Here is an 18,589-nt window from a genome sequence, read left to right as displayed (position 1 = left end):
TGCTTTTTTACATAATTTTTTTTCCTCATTCTTATAATGGTACTATTATAGTGAGTTAAATGGTCTGTTCTTTTTTTTCAACTTAACCAGTTTTTGTGGATAGTGTACTTTTAATTCTTTCTTTGATTTTTATTAAATTTTTTTTTTCTCTTCAACATGAAACCTGCACATCTTACCACAAATGAATTGACATATGAGCTTCACATTAGAGATGTCTCTGCTCCTGATGATATTGAAGAAAAACGTACAGTTCTTACTGGTCTTCTTTCTCAGGAGACTAGTAGCCGCAGTTTTTCAGATATTTCGGTCCCTTTGTCTTTTGAGGTTGATTATAAACAAGCTTTAGCCTCTTATACTGAACTTCAGATTCTCATATCTGAATTTACAGGAACAAAGTCTGATATTCTATATAAAACCTTCAATTCTCGTCTCCAACATTTGTCTGGTAGGATTTCTCGTTTGCGGTCATCTTCCGCAGAGGAAGAAAAGTTGAAGAAAGCTATCCGCTTTAATTTGTTAAAGTTAGAAGGTACTTTGTGTAACATTGTAGAACAACCTGATCTTCTAGACCAACCCATGACATCTACTAGAGTTAATCTTAATTGTTCGGAATCTTCAATATCACATTCCAAGCCTGTTCCCGTGTATAAATGGGGTATCAAAAAATTTTCTGGTAAACAACCTTTAATCCCTTTTCTGGAACAGATTGAAATTTTTAAATTTTCAAGGAACTGCACAGATGAAGATTTATTCATCTCTGCATGTGATTTGTTTGAAGGTGCTGCTTTTACTTGGTGGCATAATAATTTCTCTCAAAAGAAATTTCATTCATGGGCTGATCTAGTTACTTCTTTAAAAGAAACTTATTTACCTTATAACTATGAAAGAGATTTATGGGAACAAATACGTTCCACAAAACAGTTTTCACGACAACCAGTTTCTGCATATATTTCCCATATGGAATCTTTGATGCTCCGGTCGTCCAAATCTATTTCGGATATTGAAAAGGTGGATGAAATTATCAATGGTCTTCTTCCTCAATATGTTAAAGCTCTTGCTTTCCAAGATGTTAAGTCAGTTGCTGAGCTTACAAAGTATTGTAAGAAGTTTGAATCTGCTTTGGCAATTTCCTCACGCTGCAAATTTTCTGTAGAATCCCTTCGTTCAACCCCAACTTGTTGGAATTGTGATGTGAAAGGACACAATTTCCATGTCTGTAGAAAACCCAAGAGAACGTTTTGTTTCGGTTGTGGCTCGAAGGATGTAACTATTGCGGAATGCATGAGGTGCTCAAAAAACGACCAGCGAGGACACGCTTCGACAGACAGCATGCCTCAAAGCAGTCAAACGTCTGTCCCAGGAACATCGAGCAAAGGCAAGAATATTCCGGGAAAAACTTTTCAAAAAGGGTCGAACAAAAATCTGTAAACATTTCTAAACCACTTCCATCTAAATCTACTTCTACGTTTTCTTCAGTACAATCTGAAATTTTACCTTCTTCTAGTACTTCTGTTTCTTCTAGTGATTTATCTAATTCAAAAGTACATCTCAATTCCGGTCCTTTATTAGATATTCATAATAATGATAATAGACCATATATTTCTGTTTCTATAGGTAATGAAACAATTTCTGCACTCCTTGATAGTGGTAGTAATGTCAGCATAATTGGTTCTCCTTCCTTATTTTTACTTAAAAAGCTTAATTTAAATCTTAATTATGATGTTTCAATTCAACTCACTACTGCTGATGGAAACATACAGAGTACTTTAGGATATGTTCGGTTACCTGTTACTTTATTGAGTAAAACTCAATCACTTAAAGTGTTAGTAGTTCCTTCTATTTCACATAAAATGATATTAGGTATGGATTTTATTCAGTCGTTTCAACTCTCTTTGGACTTCTCTGATTTTTCTTTTACGGCAACAAATTTTTCTACTTGTGTAGTTAATACTATCATTAGTTCTGAAAATCTTTCTGATATTCAGCAATCTCAACTTAATTCTGTTGTTAAACTTTTTAAAGAAATAGGTCCTACAGATTCTATTGGCAGAACTCATCTGTATACACATCATATAGATACTGGCAATGCTAAACCTATTAAACAGAGACAGTATCCATTATCTCCTGCTATGCAGAAGGTTTTGAATGCTGGAGTTGATGAGATGCTTAAACTCAAAGTTATAGAGCCCTTAACTATTAGTACACCGTGGTCTTCGCCATTGTGGCTCGTACCAAAGAAAGATGGTTCACATCGAGTTTGCTTTGATGGTAGGAAACTTAATTCAATTACAGTTCCTGATAGTTATCCTATGCCTTTAATTGACACAATTATTTCTAAAGTAAGAGATGCTAAGTTCATATCTTCTATTGATCTTAAACAGGTTTTTTATCAAATTCCTTTAGATGAAGAATCCAAATTGAAAACTGCTTTTTCTGTGCAAAATAGAGGTTTATTTTGTTTTAATGTTTTACCTTTCGGTCTTAATAATAGCGCACAAGCTATGTGTAGAGTCATGGACTCTGTTATAGGTCCTTTATTAGAACCTTATGTTTTTTATTATCTTGATGATATTATCGTTGTAACTCCAGATTTTGATACTCATGTCAAAACTTTGAAGATGCTATTCAAACGTTTGAAAGATGCAAATCTCACTGTCAATTTTGAGAAATGCCAGTTTTGCAGATCTTCATTGCAATTCCTTGGATTTGTAGTGGATGATCAAGGGTTAAGAACTGATCCTGGTAAGGTCCAGTCTATTTTGGAATATCCTGTACCCACAAATACAACCCAGATACGTAGGTTGATTGGCTTAATTGGTTATTACCGTAGGTTTTTAAACAATTTTGCTACTATTTGCAGTCCCATTTCTGACTTATTGAAAGGCAGAAAGAAAGGTCAACCTATTACTTGGACTCCTGAAGCTGATGAAGCTTTTCATAAAATTAAACAGGTTCTTACAACAGCTCCTGTTCTTGCAAGTCCTGATTTTTCCAAGCATTTCTATCTTGCTTGTGATGCAAGTGACACTGGTGTGGGTGGTGTTTTATTTCAAAAGGATGATGGATTAGAACATCCTATTGCTTACTTCAGCAAAACTTTAACTAGAGCTCAGCGAAAGTACACAACTACTGAGAAAGAATTATTAGCAATTTTGCTTTCAATTGAAAAATTTAGATGCTATATTGAGGGTAGTGATGACTTTACTGTGATTACAGATCACTCCTCATTGCAGTGGTTATATAACATGAAGAATCCTTCTCCTAGAATTGCTAGATGGATAATGAAACTGTCTTGTCACAAATTTACTGTTGTTCATCGTAGTGGTTCTTTGAATGTAGTAGCTGACTCTCTTTCAAGAATTCCTGAAGCATCTCAAGTTTCTCTATTAAATTTGTCTGATTTAAAAACAGATGCTTGGTATAAAAATATGATAGCAAAAGTTACAGATAATCCTGATTTATATCCTGCTTTTAAGGTTCAAGATAATGTTCTTTATAAACATGTTTTTTCTAAATCTAAATTTTCTGAATCTACTCCAGAATGGAAAATTTTTGTTCCTGCTCCACATAGGAAGGAAATTTTACATATGTATCATGATGATCCTACAGCTGCTCATTTAGGTGTCTTTAAAACCCTTTCTAGGATATCAGAACTTTATTACTGGCCTAAAATGAGATCTTTTGTTGTGAACTATTTTCATAAATGTAAAGTTTGTGCTTCTTGTAAGCCTAGTAACTTACCTCCAGCTGGTTTTATGGGACAATATCGTGATATTAATTTTCCTTTTCAATTTTTATCTGCTGATTTACTTGGTCCGTATCCTAGATCTAAAAGTGGAAATCGTTTTCTTTTAGTTGTTGTTGACTGGTTTACAAAGTTTATGTTTGTACATCCTTTGGCTAATGCTACTTCTAAAGCTATTGTCAAGTTTATTGAAAATCAAGTTTTTCTAATTTTTGGTGTACCGCAAATCTTTGCAGTTGATAATGGAAAACAATTTGTTTCCAATGATTTTAAAACTTTGATGGAAAAATACAAGGTACAAAAAATTTGGTATAATGCTAGATACTTCCCTCAGATTAACCCTACTGAACGAGTTAATAAAACGATTGTTACTGCAATCAGATCTTTCATCCAAGACGATCATAAAGATTGGGACTTAAAATAGCCCAAGCCATTCGTCTAGCTAAACATGAAGTAACTCAATTTTCTCCTTCATTTTTGACGTTTGCTAGAAACATTCCTGTTGATGGTTCATTCTTTGGTGCTATTAAAGAAACATCTAATAATATTGTTAACATCAATAATAAATTGTTCGATCCCAAGCCTTTAGAGAATATGTCTCCTATCTTTGATGAAGTTCAGAAAAGAATACGTCACTCTTACAATATCAACACTAAACGCTACAATCTTCGTAGACGTGATGTAAGATTTCATGTAGGTGATAAAGTCTGGAAGAAAAATACCATTCTTTCAAAAGCTGTGGATGATTTTTCTGCTAAATTAGCTCCCAAATTTATTCCATGTATTATAAATAAAGTTTTATCTCCTTTGGTATATAATCTTAAGGATCTAGATGGTAAAGACCTTGGCAATTTTCATGTGCAAGATATTAAGTTGAATGTTACTGATTCTAGTGATGATGAGTCTCAATAATTTTGTTTAATATGGTAAAGCAATATTTCTTATTGTATATCTTTATATTATAGCATTTTGTCTGATTATGATAAACATATTAACCTTTTTCATTTGACAATACCCTTGTTTAAATTGGTATTATTTTACCTTGGGTAATTTTTTTGATTTTGATACAATTAAAAGCCTCATCCGGCACTTGTAAGTTGTTTATGGCATATATGTTGCTGCATAGACACCTAGTGTTTTTATTTTCCTAGGATACATGATGTTCTGAGGATATTATGGGCCAGATCATATGAATCTGTGTTCCTTTTTTTTTTTGTCTTCGAGACAGTTGATATACAGTTAAACCTGTTTACATTTTTTTAAGGATGATGAGTTTTTTCTTATTTCTTTTGGAGTTAAAACAATTCTATGCATATCTACTTTTAGAAATCTGGTGTAGAATTGTGGCGCTTTGAAGTATGATTGTAGTATACCTACTTTCACTTGTTTTCTTCTATTTTTTGTAAACTATATTTATGCAGTATTTTACTCTTTTGTGTAGATCCCTGGTTTATATTTAGTGAGAATAACATTTATTATGTATCATTATCTTTCTTTCATTACTAACCTACTTTTAGTCTTTTAGGCCTTGTTTTATGCAGTTACTGTAACTGTTTTGTGTAGAACTTAGTCATATTTGACATATCAGTACAGTTAGTACATTTTTTTGAGGTGTTTATCAATAATTACATTTGCATTTTATTATTTATATGCTTTTACTCATATTGTTATGTGATTATTATTATTATTACCTGACTTTAGGTACTCAACCTATTCAGAGTACTTGGTATATTTTTTGAGATTCATTCAACATTTTCTTTTGACAGTCTTCATTTTGACTATTCCTTTATTTGAGATATTATCTCTATTTTATATATTTGCCTTACTTTGTGTATTTGCCTTTAACGTATATACTTACTTGATTTGACTTTAATAATTATAAATTAGACTTCATACTATGTGTATAGTATGTTGTCTTGCAAAGGAAGTCGTTGTACTTCCGAAGAAGAATTTCTGAAGACAGAATTCTTCAACAATGCATATCTGAATATGCCAGATGCATTGTCCCCTTTGTTATTATTTTTTTTTGTGGGCCTGAGCTTTGGTGCAGATGTACATTCGTACCACTGGATCTTCCTTCAATGGTAGATGGTCTCCAGGGTATGGCGTCGGGGGGTCCATGGCACCATAGGATTATCGTCTCTGAGGAGCGCTGTCGTGGTTTAACCGTGGGTTATGGGCTACTGCGTTCGTGCCAACATGGTTTCAATCGCTCCTTTGGTATGGTCCATGTACAGTACCAAGGTCTCCAGATACCCGATTAATTTAAATTTATCCCTCCAATATTTTTAGTTTGATGGATACTAAAATCCATTGGGTAATATTCAATGTTGGATAATTGAATATTCCCCTGAGCGTTTCCCTCAAAAACTGTATATTATATTAATTATTAAATTTTATTTTTAAAAAAACATACTGTACCATTTTACTGGTTACGTTATAACAGTACCTTATTTAATTTCAGTTTAATGAATACTAAAATTCATTGAATAATTTTTTATTTATTTTTTTTTCTCTCCAGAGATATTCTCTGTAGTCATTATTAATTATAAATTACTAATTTTAGTGTGATGAATACTAGAATTCATTGGGTAATGTTTTTTATTTTCCCCAGAGTAACATCTGAAAATTATCTTTATACTTTAAAACTTTTTATGATTCATAATTTCAATTCAATATATTCATTAACTTAATAAATTTATAATGAGTATTTATTTTTGATTTGTTCTTAACGATTACTACTACATATATTTATTCCTGGTTAGAACTTTTTGTTCTTGTTTTCTTTGAGAAAAATTTCTCAGCTGCTTTCAAAATTTTTCTGATGGGTGGTAGGAGTGTGTAACGTTACAAACGTCACATCTTTGCTATTTTATTTTCAAATAATTATTTTATTCTATTTTCTTTAATAATTCTTTAATAATAATCCTCTTCTATTGTTTTACCTTTTTTCCCGTTAAAAATTGGTTGGCGCCCTCTTTCGGTATTTATAGGCATATCTCAACATTCTTGTTCTATCTCAGAATTCACATTCTTATACAATCGTTCTGTGGTTCATGACAGTGACTTCGCACTGTCATAACCACCTTTGCACTGTCGTCTCTCGTTTCAAATTTTAAGCCCCCACTCACGAACTCTGTCAATGTCAAGTCAAACCCTTTCTCTTTGTCAAAATGAAGAATATTTTTTCATTAAATTCTAAAATCTACTTAAGGCAATGTCTGGCCTCATAGCCACATTTTCAAACAGACGTTCTTAATTGGGGTAAGTGTTTAAATATAAATGTACACATTTTTCTAAGCCTATATCCGTAATCTTTTTTATGTTCCTATCTAACCTTACTTTTCGTACTTTTTATTGTTGTACCACATGGTAAAATTTTTATATTATCTATTATCTTCATATGTGTGTAGTAATCCACAACTATTTAACTACTAACATTATTTAATACTATTCATTTTGTATAACCTTGCCTTTCTGCAACATTTCTGGATTATTTCTTGGAATGGCAAGGATATCTTTCATTTATTCTTGGTGTCTAATGTACCTGTATGTATTCTAGTTTTCTGGACAAATAAGAATCTTCACCGGACAACCCTTCACCTCGTGGGAGGACTCCCTGAACCTGGAGCCCCCAATATCGCCGGCGATGCTACAGTAATTTAGCATAGACACCACACCATCAACCAACACCTGTAGGCCTGGTGGCCAGAACATCCACGTCGCCAGAGCCCGTGGCAGAACAACAGCAAGACACCAAGAACCCGCAGACAGATACCAAGTGCCATCGATAAGTATAATCTCTGATCTGTAAAGTTTCGGCAAGGTCTTGTAAATTATTTTTTTGATACTTTAATTATGTCTTTTATGAAAAATAAACATGATTAGTTAAATATTATTGTTTTATTTGCTCCATTCTGCATTTTCATTGTTAATGTTTTTGATTAGGACAAGGTGGACTCACAACTTGGGAGATTGAGCTAGTCTAGGGTAGACGATAGCTATCATAGTTGATTGAAATATTATTCTCGAGTATTATTTCAATTATCTGGGGTAGTTTATCGCCTCAACCTCTTTTCCGTGCTTCCTTTCCCGGGATTGTTACTGCTTCTTTTAATCTTTTCTTGTCTCTTCCCATAAGTACTATATCATCTGCATATGCAACTATTTGTGTTGAGGAGTGGGCTATAGTTCATTTAATTTTGCTGGCCTTGACTGTACATTCTACTGGTCAGCCGATTACGATACTTTAATTTCACTACCTATATTTAGGAAAATGCGGACTCACACAAGTACGTTGATGCAAAGAATGCTGTGAGCTGCAGATATACTTGCCTCAAAGATGAATATTTGTCAGACGATATAAAAGATCAAAATATCGTGTTGGTCGCTCTGGACTTAAGGTATATATCCGAAATTTTTTTCAGTATCTCATTTTAGACGGAAATGATCTCCGTATTGAAAGTAATGGATATTTCAGTGAAAAATTTTCCAAGAATTCACAAGAAAATGGATTATACATGAATGTTACGATATCTGTCAGTTTTTTAAAATCAGCTAAGCGTCTTTCAAACTTGCTATGAACTGCTTGCAGCTCCGCGATCGACTTCAAAAATCTTGGCGATCGACTCTTTGAGCACCGCTGATTTATATCAATGCTTTGCTGCACGGTGGCGGACACCGGTGTCAGACACCAGTGTCTTAGTCTGAAAGGGTACTTAGAGCGACATTTTAATGGATATGTTCGCCACATGTCAATAGTTTAACCGCCATAAATATTACTTAATGGTTATAGTCCACAGTACATCAACTTTTTGGAAGATAAAGTATAAAAAAATGGTTTTAACCTCTTCGTTTGAGCGAGTCTACCACTTTCTGAAAAATTTCAGAGTGCAGATTGGACTGTAGCTCCAGCGCGGTTAGGTTTTGTTATTGCAAAACTATAAAAATTTTAATTTTAATCAAAAGATTATACGTTAAAATAAAATAAATTATTGTTGTCGGACAGAAAAGAGGGCGCGATCGTAGAGTCCGACACCCGCAAGATGTCACTCTACCGCGGTAGTTTTTTTATTACAAAACTCTTAAGTTTCAATTTAAAATAACATTATATTTAATTAATAAAGATACTTGTCCGACAAATTTACAGCCTCGTTTCGTTAGTCCGACAGCGTAATATGTTAATTACGCGGGACGCGGGAACGCGTCCAACCTGCACTCTGAAATTTTTCAGAAAGTGGTAGACTCGCTCAAACGAAACAGTTAAAACCATTTTTAAGACTTTTATAATCATCTTTCAAAGATGACGATGTACTGTGGACTATTACTACTTTGTAAAAAACGGCAGATGGATAAATTGGTATATCGATTTAAAAAAATAGCACTTTTTTGTATAGTTTAAAATATTATAAACGAATAACTATAATGTTCCCTGCACTAATGACAGTAATAATAAGAAGCTAATAACCCCTGTAAACTCTAGCAATTGTTTCATTTTCCTCTGGAATCAGTTAATACGGCGCGTAGGAGCTTTATTAAAGTTGGTTAATAAATGAAGCCCCTTTGTCTGAGGCAGTCAGTTTTTGTAAAATAAAACACGTTAAACATCAAATAAGATTAAATTGTTAAACTATAGAGAAGGAATTTCAATTAGAAGTTTAGTAATACTGTCTAGGTTTAACTTATAACTTTTAGTAAAGGAAATTGTTAGGGAAGTTATTTTTAAGATTCTTTAAATTGATTGGGAAGGAATACTTTGCTGTAAGGCGATTTCTAGATTAAATATCTAACAAAATTACCTTAGTGAGACTGTTTTTGTAAAACTATGTTCTCAAACTATTTAACATTATTTACACACATATTTCTTGACCTAACGAGACTTTCCTTGCTACGTATTCATTCCTGACAAATATCGCTATATGTATGTATACGTTACGAATAGCTTTTCATGGGTAGACTATTTCATTATTACCCCAGGCTGTGGGTGAAAAAACGTGATATAATTCAGGAATTTTTGAAACCATTAGGTGTTGTAAAGGACGATGCCAGGAATAACTTATACTAAAATGTAACCAAAAATTTTGTGCGGTTTTTTATTTATGACGATTTTCATTTATTAAATTTACAATTTTTAAATATTTTTAATTTTGCAGCTTAGGATATTCATTTTAGAGAAAAACTTTTAAATAGAAAATTGTAATAAATTAAAAAACCTACAATTTGAGATATGGCAAGTTTAATTTAGTTAATACGTTATTACAAAACAGCCGGCGAAAAGTCCAAAATGGCCGTTTTTTGCAATTGCTTTATTTATTGTAAAAATAACTTTTATGTATTTTTTAAGGCTTTAAAATGAAGATCTCTCAATACTAAACCTAAAAAAAATTTGTATTACCCGATTGATGAACTTGTTGTTTAGATATTATAATTTGTTTATCCCAAGAGGTCAAAGGTCCAAGGCTATAACTTTTTGAAAAAAAGATCGTACAGAGTTAATCCAAGATCCACTCTCCTTCTAAAGACTTATGTTTTCATATTCTGATGTAAATATATGCGCATAATATTTTTCAATCTATTATTTCGGGTTTTGAAAATAAGGGGGCAAATTTCGTTATAAACATTTCGAACTGAAGCCGCCCCTGTACATCCTATGAGTTTTTAACTTGCAGGTTATTGTTGCTGAAAACAAAATAAAGATTCAAAACTAAATAAAAATTTTCTACGACCAACTGAAGTCGAGATAATTGTTTTTGTTTTCTTAAATCGTAGTGACTTTATTTATAACAATTAAGAAATTATTTCACAGTCATTGACTAAAGAAAGACTTATATTATATTAACCTTCGGATGACCAAGCGAGGGAAATTGTGACCCCAGCGTATGTTTTTCTTTAATAAATTCAAAAGTATTTTCAATTTTTAACTCATTATTTTTTTATTTGACTTTAATATCATTCTAGATATCCTCATATTTTGAAATAAAAAAAATTCTCTATATTTTACGAATAAAAAATATATTCTGAAGTTGATGTTTAATAAAATACCGTCTATAATGTGTAATTCCAAGTAGTTTTACGCTAATGACGTCGACTTTGCAAAGTAACAAGACACTTACTCAACATACACACTACACATGACACTAATACTAATGTTGTGACTGGCCGAATGACATAAAATCCATGCCATAAAAAAATAAAAAAAAAAATAAAAATAAAAAAAAAATAAAAATAAAAAAAAATAAAAATAATAAAAAAAACTTCATTCTTTTGTTAATTGTCATTTTTGACCTGGGGTCATTTTCCCCCCCTTGGTCATCCGTGTAACAAAAAAAGGTTGGTCATCGGAAGGTTAAAATAAAAATTATTTTAACCGAAAATTACATTTAATTATTAAAAATGATTTTTAAAGTGTAATGGAGATTTATTTTTCGTTACGACTATGATTTATTGTGTCGGTTGCCCTTAGCAACGGCTAGCAACTTATAATACATTGTATCACGGTTTTTGCTTTAAATTTTAAAGCACCGCTTGGATTGGCATGAAATTTGGCAAACACATAGATAACATGTTAAAGAATAAAAATGATATTGGGCCTCTGTGTGCTTTTGTCCTGGGGGTGAGGTTCGCCCCTTATGAGGGGTAAAAAAATATATGTTCAAAATAAGTTTGGAAGAGGATAAAACGTCTAATTCTAAGCACTTTTCGTTCTGTAGCATTTTTTCACCAAGTTAATACCTTTCGAGTTATTTTCGAGTAAATACCTTAATTTTTTAACAACAAAAAAAACACGCTTTTAGGCGGTTTTTGACAAATAACTCAAAAAATAAGTGTTTTATTGAAAAAATGGGTTTTAAACAAAAAATATAGAAAATTAAAAATTGAAAAAATGATGTATGCATGAAATCTCTAGACCCAGTATAAACAAAGTTCTAGCTAATGAAAAATAGGTTCATATCCGTCAAATTTCAAAGTGAATTATTTCAACGTGGAATAATCAAAAAATCATGCACTTTTTGGAGAAAAATCATTTTTTAAAGTATTTAAAAAAATATGTATATCTGTTTTTAAAAAATGTTTCTAGCATCAAAAGTAAGCAAGTTACTCTGAAAATAAAGTTGATCTCTTTTTTTTTTGGTCAAAAAACTCGAAAGTCAACCCCCAATTAGCATCTTAACTCAAATTAATCATTACCGCTTCACAAGTTATTTTGCTCGATCTGTAAATATCATCGGTTCAAAGGGCTTATTTAAAAAATTGGTTTTAAAGTAAATCTGTTTTAATTTTTAATTTAAAAAAAAATGTGTTTTTCTAAATAACTTAAAATTTATTAATGTGACCAAAAATCACAAAGAGTAAAAAAAATAGTGTTTGTTGTTACGAATATTTTGGATCTTTTGCTTTTTTTTTGTAAGGCAAAAGCTTGTTAAGATATGGCTGTTCTAAATTTGCATACACTCGTGATTATTGACTAGTTCAAGTCCTTTTAACTACTGCCCCTTCAAAAATAAGCACTTTGAACCGATTAAACTTACAGACATAAACGACACACATACACGAGTAACACAACATTGAAGTAAAATTGATCAATTTCATTTTTGATGCTAATTAGGGGGTGACTTTCCCGAGTTTTTTTATTAAAAAAAAAAGAGATCAACTTTTTTTCAGCGTAACTTGCTTACTTTTGATGCTATAAACTTTTTTTTAAACAGATATACATATTTTTTTAAACACTTTAAAAAAGTTGTAATGATTTTTCTCCAAAAAGTGCATGATTTTTAGGTTATTTCACGTTGAAATAATTCACTTTGAAATTTGACGGATATGAACCTCTTTTTCATTAGCTAGAACTTTGTTTTTACTGGGTCTAGAGATTTCACGCGTACACCGTTTTGTTTTTCAATTTTTAATTTGCTATATTTTTGTTGAAACTCTTTTTTTCAATAAAATACTTACTTTTAGAGTTATTTGTCAAAAACCGGCTAAAAACGTGTCTTTTTTGTTGTTGAAAAATGAAGGTATTTACTCGAAAATAACTCGAAAGGTATTAACTTGGTGAAAAAAAGCTATAGAACACAAGGTGCTTAGAATTAGACGTTTTATCCATTTCCGAACTTATTTTGAACATATATTTTTTCACCCCTTATAAGGGGTAACTCACCCCTAGGACAAAAGCACACAGAGGCCCAATATCATTTTTATTCTTTAACATATTATTTATGTGTTTGCCAAATTTCATGTCAATCCAAGCGGTGCTTTAAAATTTAAAGCGCAAACCGTGATTCAATGTATTATAAGTTGCTAGCCGTTGCTAAGGGCAACCGACACAATAAATCACAGTCGAAACGAAAAATAAATCTTCAGTACACTTTAAAAACCATTTTTAATGATTAAATGTAACTTTCGGTCAAAATAATTTTTATTTTAAGATAATATCAGTCTTTCTTTAGTCAATTACTGTGAAATAATTTCTTAATTGTTATAAATAAAGTCACTACGATTTAAGAAAACAAAAACAATTATCTCGGCTTCAGTTGGTCGTAAAATATTTTTATTTGGTTTTGAATCTTTATTTTTGGCTTTAACAATAATAATCTGCAAGTTAGAAACTCATAGGATGTACAGGGGCGGCTTCAGTTCTAAATGTTTATAACGAAATTTTCCCCCTTATTTTCAAACCCGAAATAAGGGGTTGAAAAATGTTATACGCATTTATTTACATCAGAATATGAAAATATAAGTCTTTACAAGGAGAGTGGATCTTGGATCAACTCTGTACGATTTTTTTTTCAAAAAGTTATAGCCTTGGACATTTGACCTCTTGGGATAAACAAATTTTAATATCTAAGCAACAAGTTCACAAATCGGGCACTACTATTTTTTTTATATTTAGTATTGAAAGATCTTCATTTTAAAGCCATAAAAAATATATAAAAAATATTTTTACAATAAATACGGCAATTGCAAAAAACGGCCATTTTGGACCTTTCGCAGGCTGTTTTGCAATATAACAACGTATTAACAAAATTAAACTTCTAATAGCTCAAATTGTAGGTTTTTTAATTTGCTATAATTTTATATTTAAAACTTTTTCTCTAAAATGAATATCCTAAGCTGCAAAATTAAAAATCTTTAAAAATTGCAAATTTAACAAATGAAAATCGTCATAAATAAAAAACCGCACAAAATTTTTGGTTACATTTTAGTATAAGTTATTCCTGGCATCGTCCTTTACAACACCTGATAGGTTTCAAAAATTCCTGAATTATATCCTGAAATCGACCTATTTTTCACCCACAGCTTGGACTATATACCTTTTGCCCTGGAAAGCTTATGGTGCCGATTTCACGAAATATCGGTAACTGAAATGCGACAATTATGGGAAGAGGACAAAAATGGTAAAATCAGTTCACATTTATATAAGAGAGACCAATAACAGATGCAACTTTCAATTCATCATCCAGCCTCAAATGTCCACTGCTGAACATAGGCCTCCTCCCCTTGTTTCCAACCCTGTCTCATCCAGTTTTATTTTTAAATCGTCGGTCCATCTTGTAGGCGGTCGACCGACGCTTCTCTTGTCTTCTCTTGGTCTCCTATTTGTCCATCTCCCATCTGTCATTCTGGCTGTGTCCTGCCCATCTTCATTTTAGTCTGGCTATCATTTCGATGACATCAGTTACCTTTGTTCTTCTCCTAACTTTCAATTGCCGATAATGAAAAAGTGTCGGAATAAGCACATACATTTCATCTGGTAATATTGAAAAAGGAGATGAAGTGGTACCTTGATAAGGAGTCAAGAGTCACTGTGAGGAGGGAGAAATAAAAAAAGATAAGTACAAACAAAACGAAGATTATGGACACAAACAATTTTAAAAATATTAACAAGAAGTAGAACAAGTTAATCAATATAAATATCTGGTAGTACAGATTTATCAATAGCTGGATCCAGATATAAAAATTAGTGTTAGAATCCTGTGAAATGTTGCTTCTGCATTAAATTTTGAGCCACAATTGTAGCTATGGTATTGAGGCAAGCAGGTACAGACAGGCATTTATTTATTATTACAAGATTAAAAATACTATTTACCTAGTAGTTGAAGCTAAAAGCCTAAATAAAACGACGTGATTTCTAGCGCAGTTGGAAACTGGCTCATTTTTACATGAACGGGTCCGTCAATAAATAATAGGATCATCGAATTTGGGACTGTACAATTCCAGATGAGGTCCAATAGCGTCCATTGCATCCAGAAAAAGGTATGTTTGGTGCGGATTTAGGGCTGGCCACACAGAACTGTACATAAAACATTCTGCATGAGCGATTTGAGTCATGTTAGGTGGAGGTACTGTGAACTTACACCAAGATCTATTTGCGATTTGACTCAGTTAGACTTTCTTGTGGGATTTTTTAAAGTCTATCCAAATAATCCACAAATTATAGAGGTCCTCAAAGCCAACAATGCCATCGATTATGGCAATTTAGCCTAATGTATGCACCTGAGTCATGGAAAATTGGATATTTCAGATACATGCCACATACCAACGCTGGCTTTGCAATTTTGTGTTATCACTCTCACTATCCTACAAAGACAAGCACTTCTAAATATAACAGGAACCTTGACTAGTACAGGAATGGCTTCATTATAGGCTGTCACAAGTCCCCATCCGCTGGAATTATATATTTCGGCGGTAGCCTTTATGACCATCCTGAGACTCAAAGCAAACAATACTTGGAGGCCGAATTATGTATTAAATAGCCACACAAACATTACTGGGACTATACTTGAGGAATCCATCTTTATAATGAACTAAGATATGATGACGCCAGAACTAATCTTCACTGAGAAGATTAACACAATTATACCATCTAGAGTCCCAAATATTAATTGGAACCTAATATGGTTCACTGATGGATCTAAAACTGCCCATGGTACTGGATCAGGAGTCTTTGGGCAAACATGTAACTATAATAAATCTTACAGCCTAGGACAACATACAACCGCGTTCCAGGCTGAAGTTTTTGCTTTGGTGGCCTTCATTGATGAAGACCCTAAAGCTAAGAGGATCGACATTTACACACATAGCCAATCGGATATTCTGGCTGTGAAGAAAACTATCACCAAATCATAACTGGTGAGAAACTACAAAGAACTCCTAAACAGCCTGGCAAAAGACAATAAAGTGTCTTTAATATGGGTGCCGGGTCATGAAGGGGTACATGGGAACGAACGAGCAGATATGTTGGCGAAATAAGGCTCGAGAGAAACTTTTGAAGACCCAGAACCTTTCTGTGGTATCACTAAAGATGATATGAAAAACGAGGTTCAGAAATGGCTGATAAAGAATCACCAAAATAAATGGAGAGCCACTCAAACTAAAAAAATAATCAAGAATATTGATAAAAAAAAACTCTCGAACAGTTTGATGAACCTCAATAAACGAGAGATCAAAACGGTCACTTAAATAGTGACTGGACATTGCCGTTTAAGAAATCACCTATACAACCTAGGTAAGGTGAATGAACCTAGGTAGAAAGTACGAATTGGAAGAAGAGACTGCCACACATATACTATGCCATTGCAGTGTGCTAGGTGATGTAAGGCAGGACTTCACTGGTCAAATTAGGTTTGAAGCAGAAGAGATCTTAAAACTACCAACAATAAAACTGTTCGCCTTCGTTGAGGCCACAGGATTTATTAAAGTTTAAGGAGAAGAACAGGGTCTGGTACAAAGGTCTGATGACCACGTGCCACAGACTAACAAGTCTCGCTTGAGCTAAGAAGAAGAAGAAGATACCAACGCTGGGGTGACATTTTAACAATATTATATTCCACGCATAATGACACTAACGGCTCTTTGATACTAATAAAAATTTTGATATCTCACACATGTTGTGCTAGTTAAAGCTAATCGCTATTAATTAAAACCCTATAATAGATCATGATCTAAGACTAACTGCCTTCGTAATTTTAATATGGTGGACATACGAGGCTTTAAAAATTATATTTACCATTAGTAGTGCTACCAGAAGAAGTTTTACCTGAAACAAAGAAATATAAATAAACATTTTAATCAAAACTATTAAACTTGTTATAAAAGATGAAGTAGTTTTCAATCCTAATAGCAATAATATTAATAATATTTAAAAATATTAAAATATTACTAACAGATTTTTAAATTGAAAACTTATTGGTCCATTTCCTTGGTAACACCTCCATGACTTCTAAAATTTGCAAGCCAGATGGATGCTGAAGCGAAGAAGACAAGAGGGAATTCAAAAAGCTTACAATTCACGACCCCGTCTGTTCAGCTGGTAAATTCCAACAGAAAATGGACCTTGTTACTCAAAGAAGTAACGACCAATATAAAAATAAAATAAAAATTCCATTTTTATTCAGTTGCAATGCGAAGGCAAAACAATCTTATTTTTCACTTAGAATACGGAGCACAGTCCAGCCCTCTGAATCGACGATTTTCGACTCTTGTTGGAGTGTCATCGGAGAGAACGTAGGCCTGCTACTCCAAACTCTAAGTGACCTTAAATTACGGACACCCATCATGATTTTATTACAATTATTGTAACTATTTTATGTATCAATTTTACGAAAAAAAGTTATTCATCATAAAATGCTCCACCTGGTCTAGAATATATGATAAAACCATCAGATATCAAACTTTTTCAGTTTTATACGAGGTATGTGAAAAATATGAATTTTGCTTAAGAGTCCAGTGCCTTTATTATTCACAATATTTTAATTGGATGTAGGTGGACAGTGAAACATATTTTTTAATTCCAAACAACTTTTCTTTATAACAATTTTCGATATTGTGAAATATAAAGGTACTTTATTCCTGAGTGAAATTCATATTTTTTGACATACCTCGTATAAAATTAATAAAATTTTATATTTGATGGTTGCATCTTAGATTATATATGATGCAGAGTATTTTATAAAGAATACCTTTTTTCGTAAGACTGATAATAAAAAAGTTATCAATAGGTTCCAAGTTACGCAGACATACTGTATAAAAGCTAAAAAAAATTTTTTTGTTGAACATTTATTATTGTTGAAGCTTATTATTAAATGTATTTTAGTTAAGTTTTACATAAAAAAGTTTTGATCACTTTGTATAAACATTTATTAGCTGGTAATTTTCGGTTTTTGTATTACATTTTTGTTATCTTTCTTAATTCTCTCAAAAAGAAATAGTTTATTTCATTTCTAAAGTAAAATAATTTAGTGCATTTTAGACTACATAGACTCCATCCTGAGTTTTAAAAAAACATCTATAAAGCTGTAATAGATCTGTTGAAAATTGCGTAATACCGTCTTAAATTGGTGTTAATTCTGTACAACTATGAAGTTTTCAAAAATTACATTTTTTGAGACGTCGTATCATTTGAATTAAATTTTTGAGATTTTTTTTGAATGAAACATCGTTTAGTAAGATGATTGAAAGGTAAGTTGTGCAAAATTGAGAGTTTTATAAGAAAAATTGTATTAGTTACACATTTTTAAATCATTTTTAAACAAAATTCATGTAAGTCTCAATTTCAGCCCACACCGTACTTATGCTCATAAATTTTGTTTCTTTTTATTATAACTCTAAGACAGCTTAATTATTCTTCTTTCATGTTCAATTTGTAAAATTTTATTTGATCGATCAGTTCAAGAATTACATTAAAAAAACTGAACCGTGCACTTCGCCGTAGGCTCGTTTACAGTGTGCCAATGTTTGTGAGAAGGGTGACTTTAGCGTTATAAATAAAAAAATATAGAAGCTACTGATTTAATTTTAGAAAAATCTTTAGATAAGTTTTTTTTTGTAAAATTTTCTGAATTTTTCATT

General features: G+C 32.1%; 1 long non-coding RNA gene across 1 annotated transcript; it reads left to right on the top strand.

Annotated features, from left to right (window-relative positions):
* The first annotated feature begins 6,834 nt into the window (after positions 1-6,834).
* Positions 6,835-7,638, top strand: LOC126886042 (uncharacterized). Its single transcript, XR_007698561.1, has 2 exons — positions 6,835-7,009; positions 7,308-7,638. It is a non-coding gene; the product is annotated as an uncharacterized LOC126886042 (long non-coding RNA).
* Positions 7,639-18,589: the final 10,951 nt, after the last annotated feature.

This window comes from Diabrotica virgifera, chromosome 6 (genome assembly GCF_917563875.1).
Source record: "Diabrotica virgifera virgifera chromosome 6, PGI_DIABVI_V3a".
Lineage (NCBI taxonomy): Eukaryota > Metazoa > Arthropoda > Insecta > Coleoptera > Chrysomelidae > Diabrotica > Diabrotica virgifera.
Note: the sequence above shows the minus strand (reverse complement) of the source record. Positions and strands in the feature narration are given on the sequence as shown.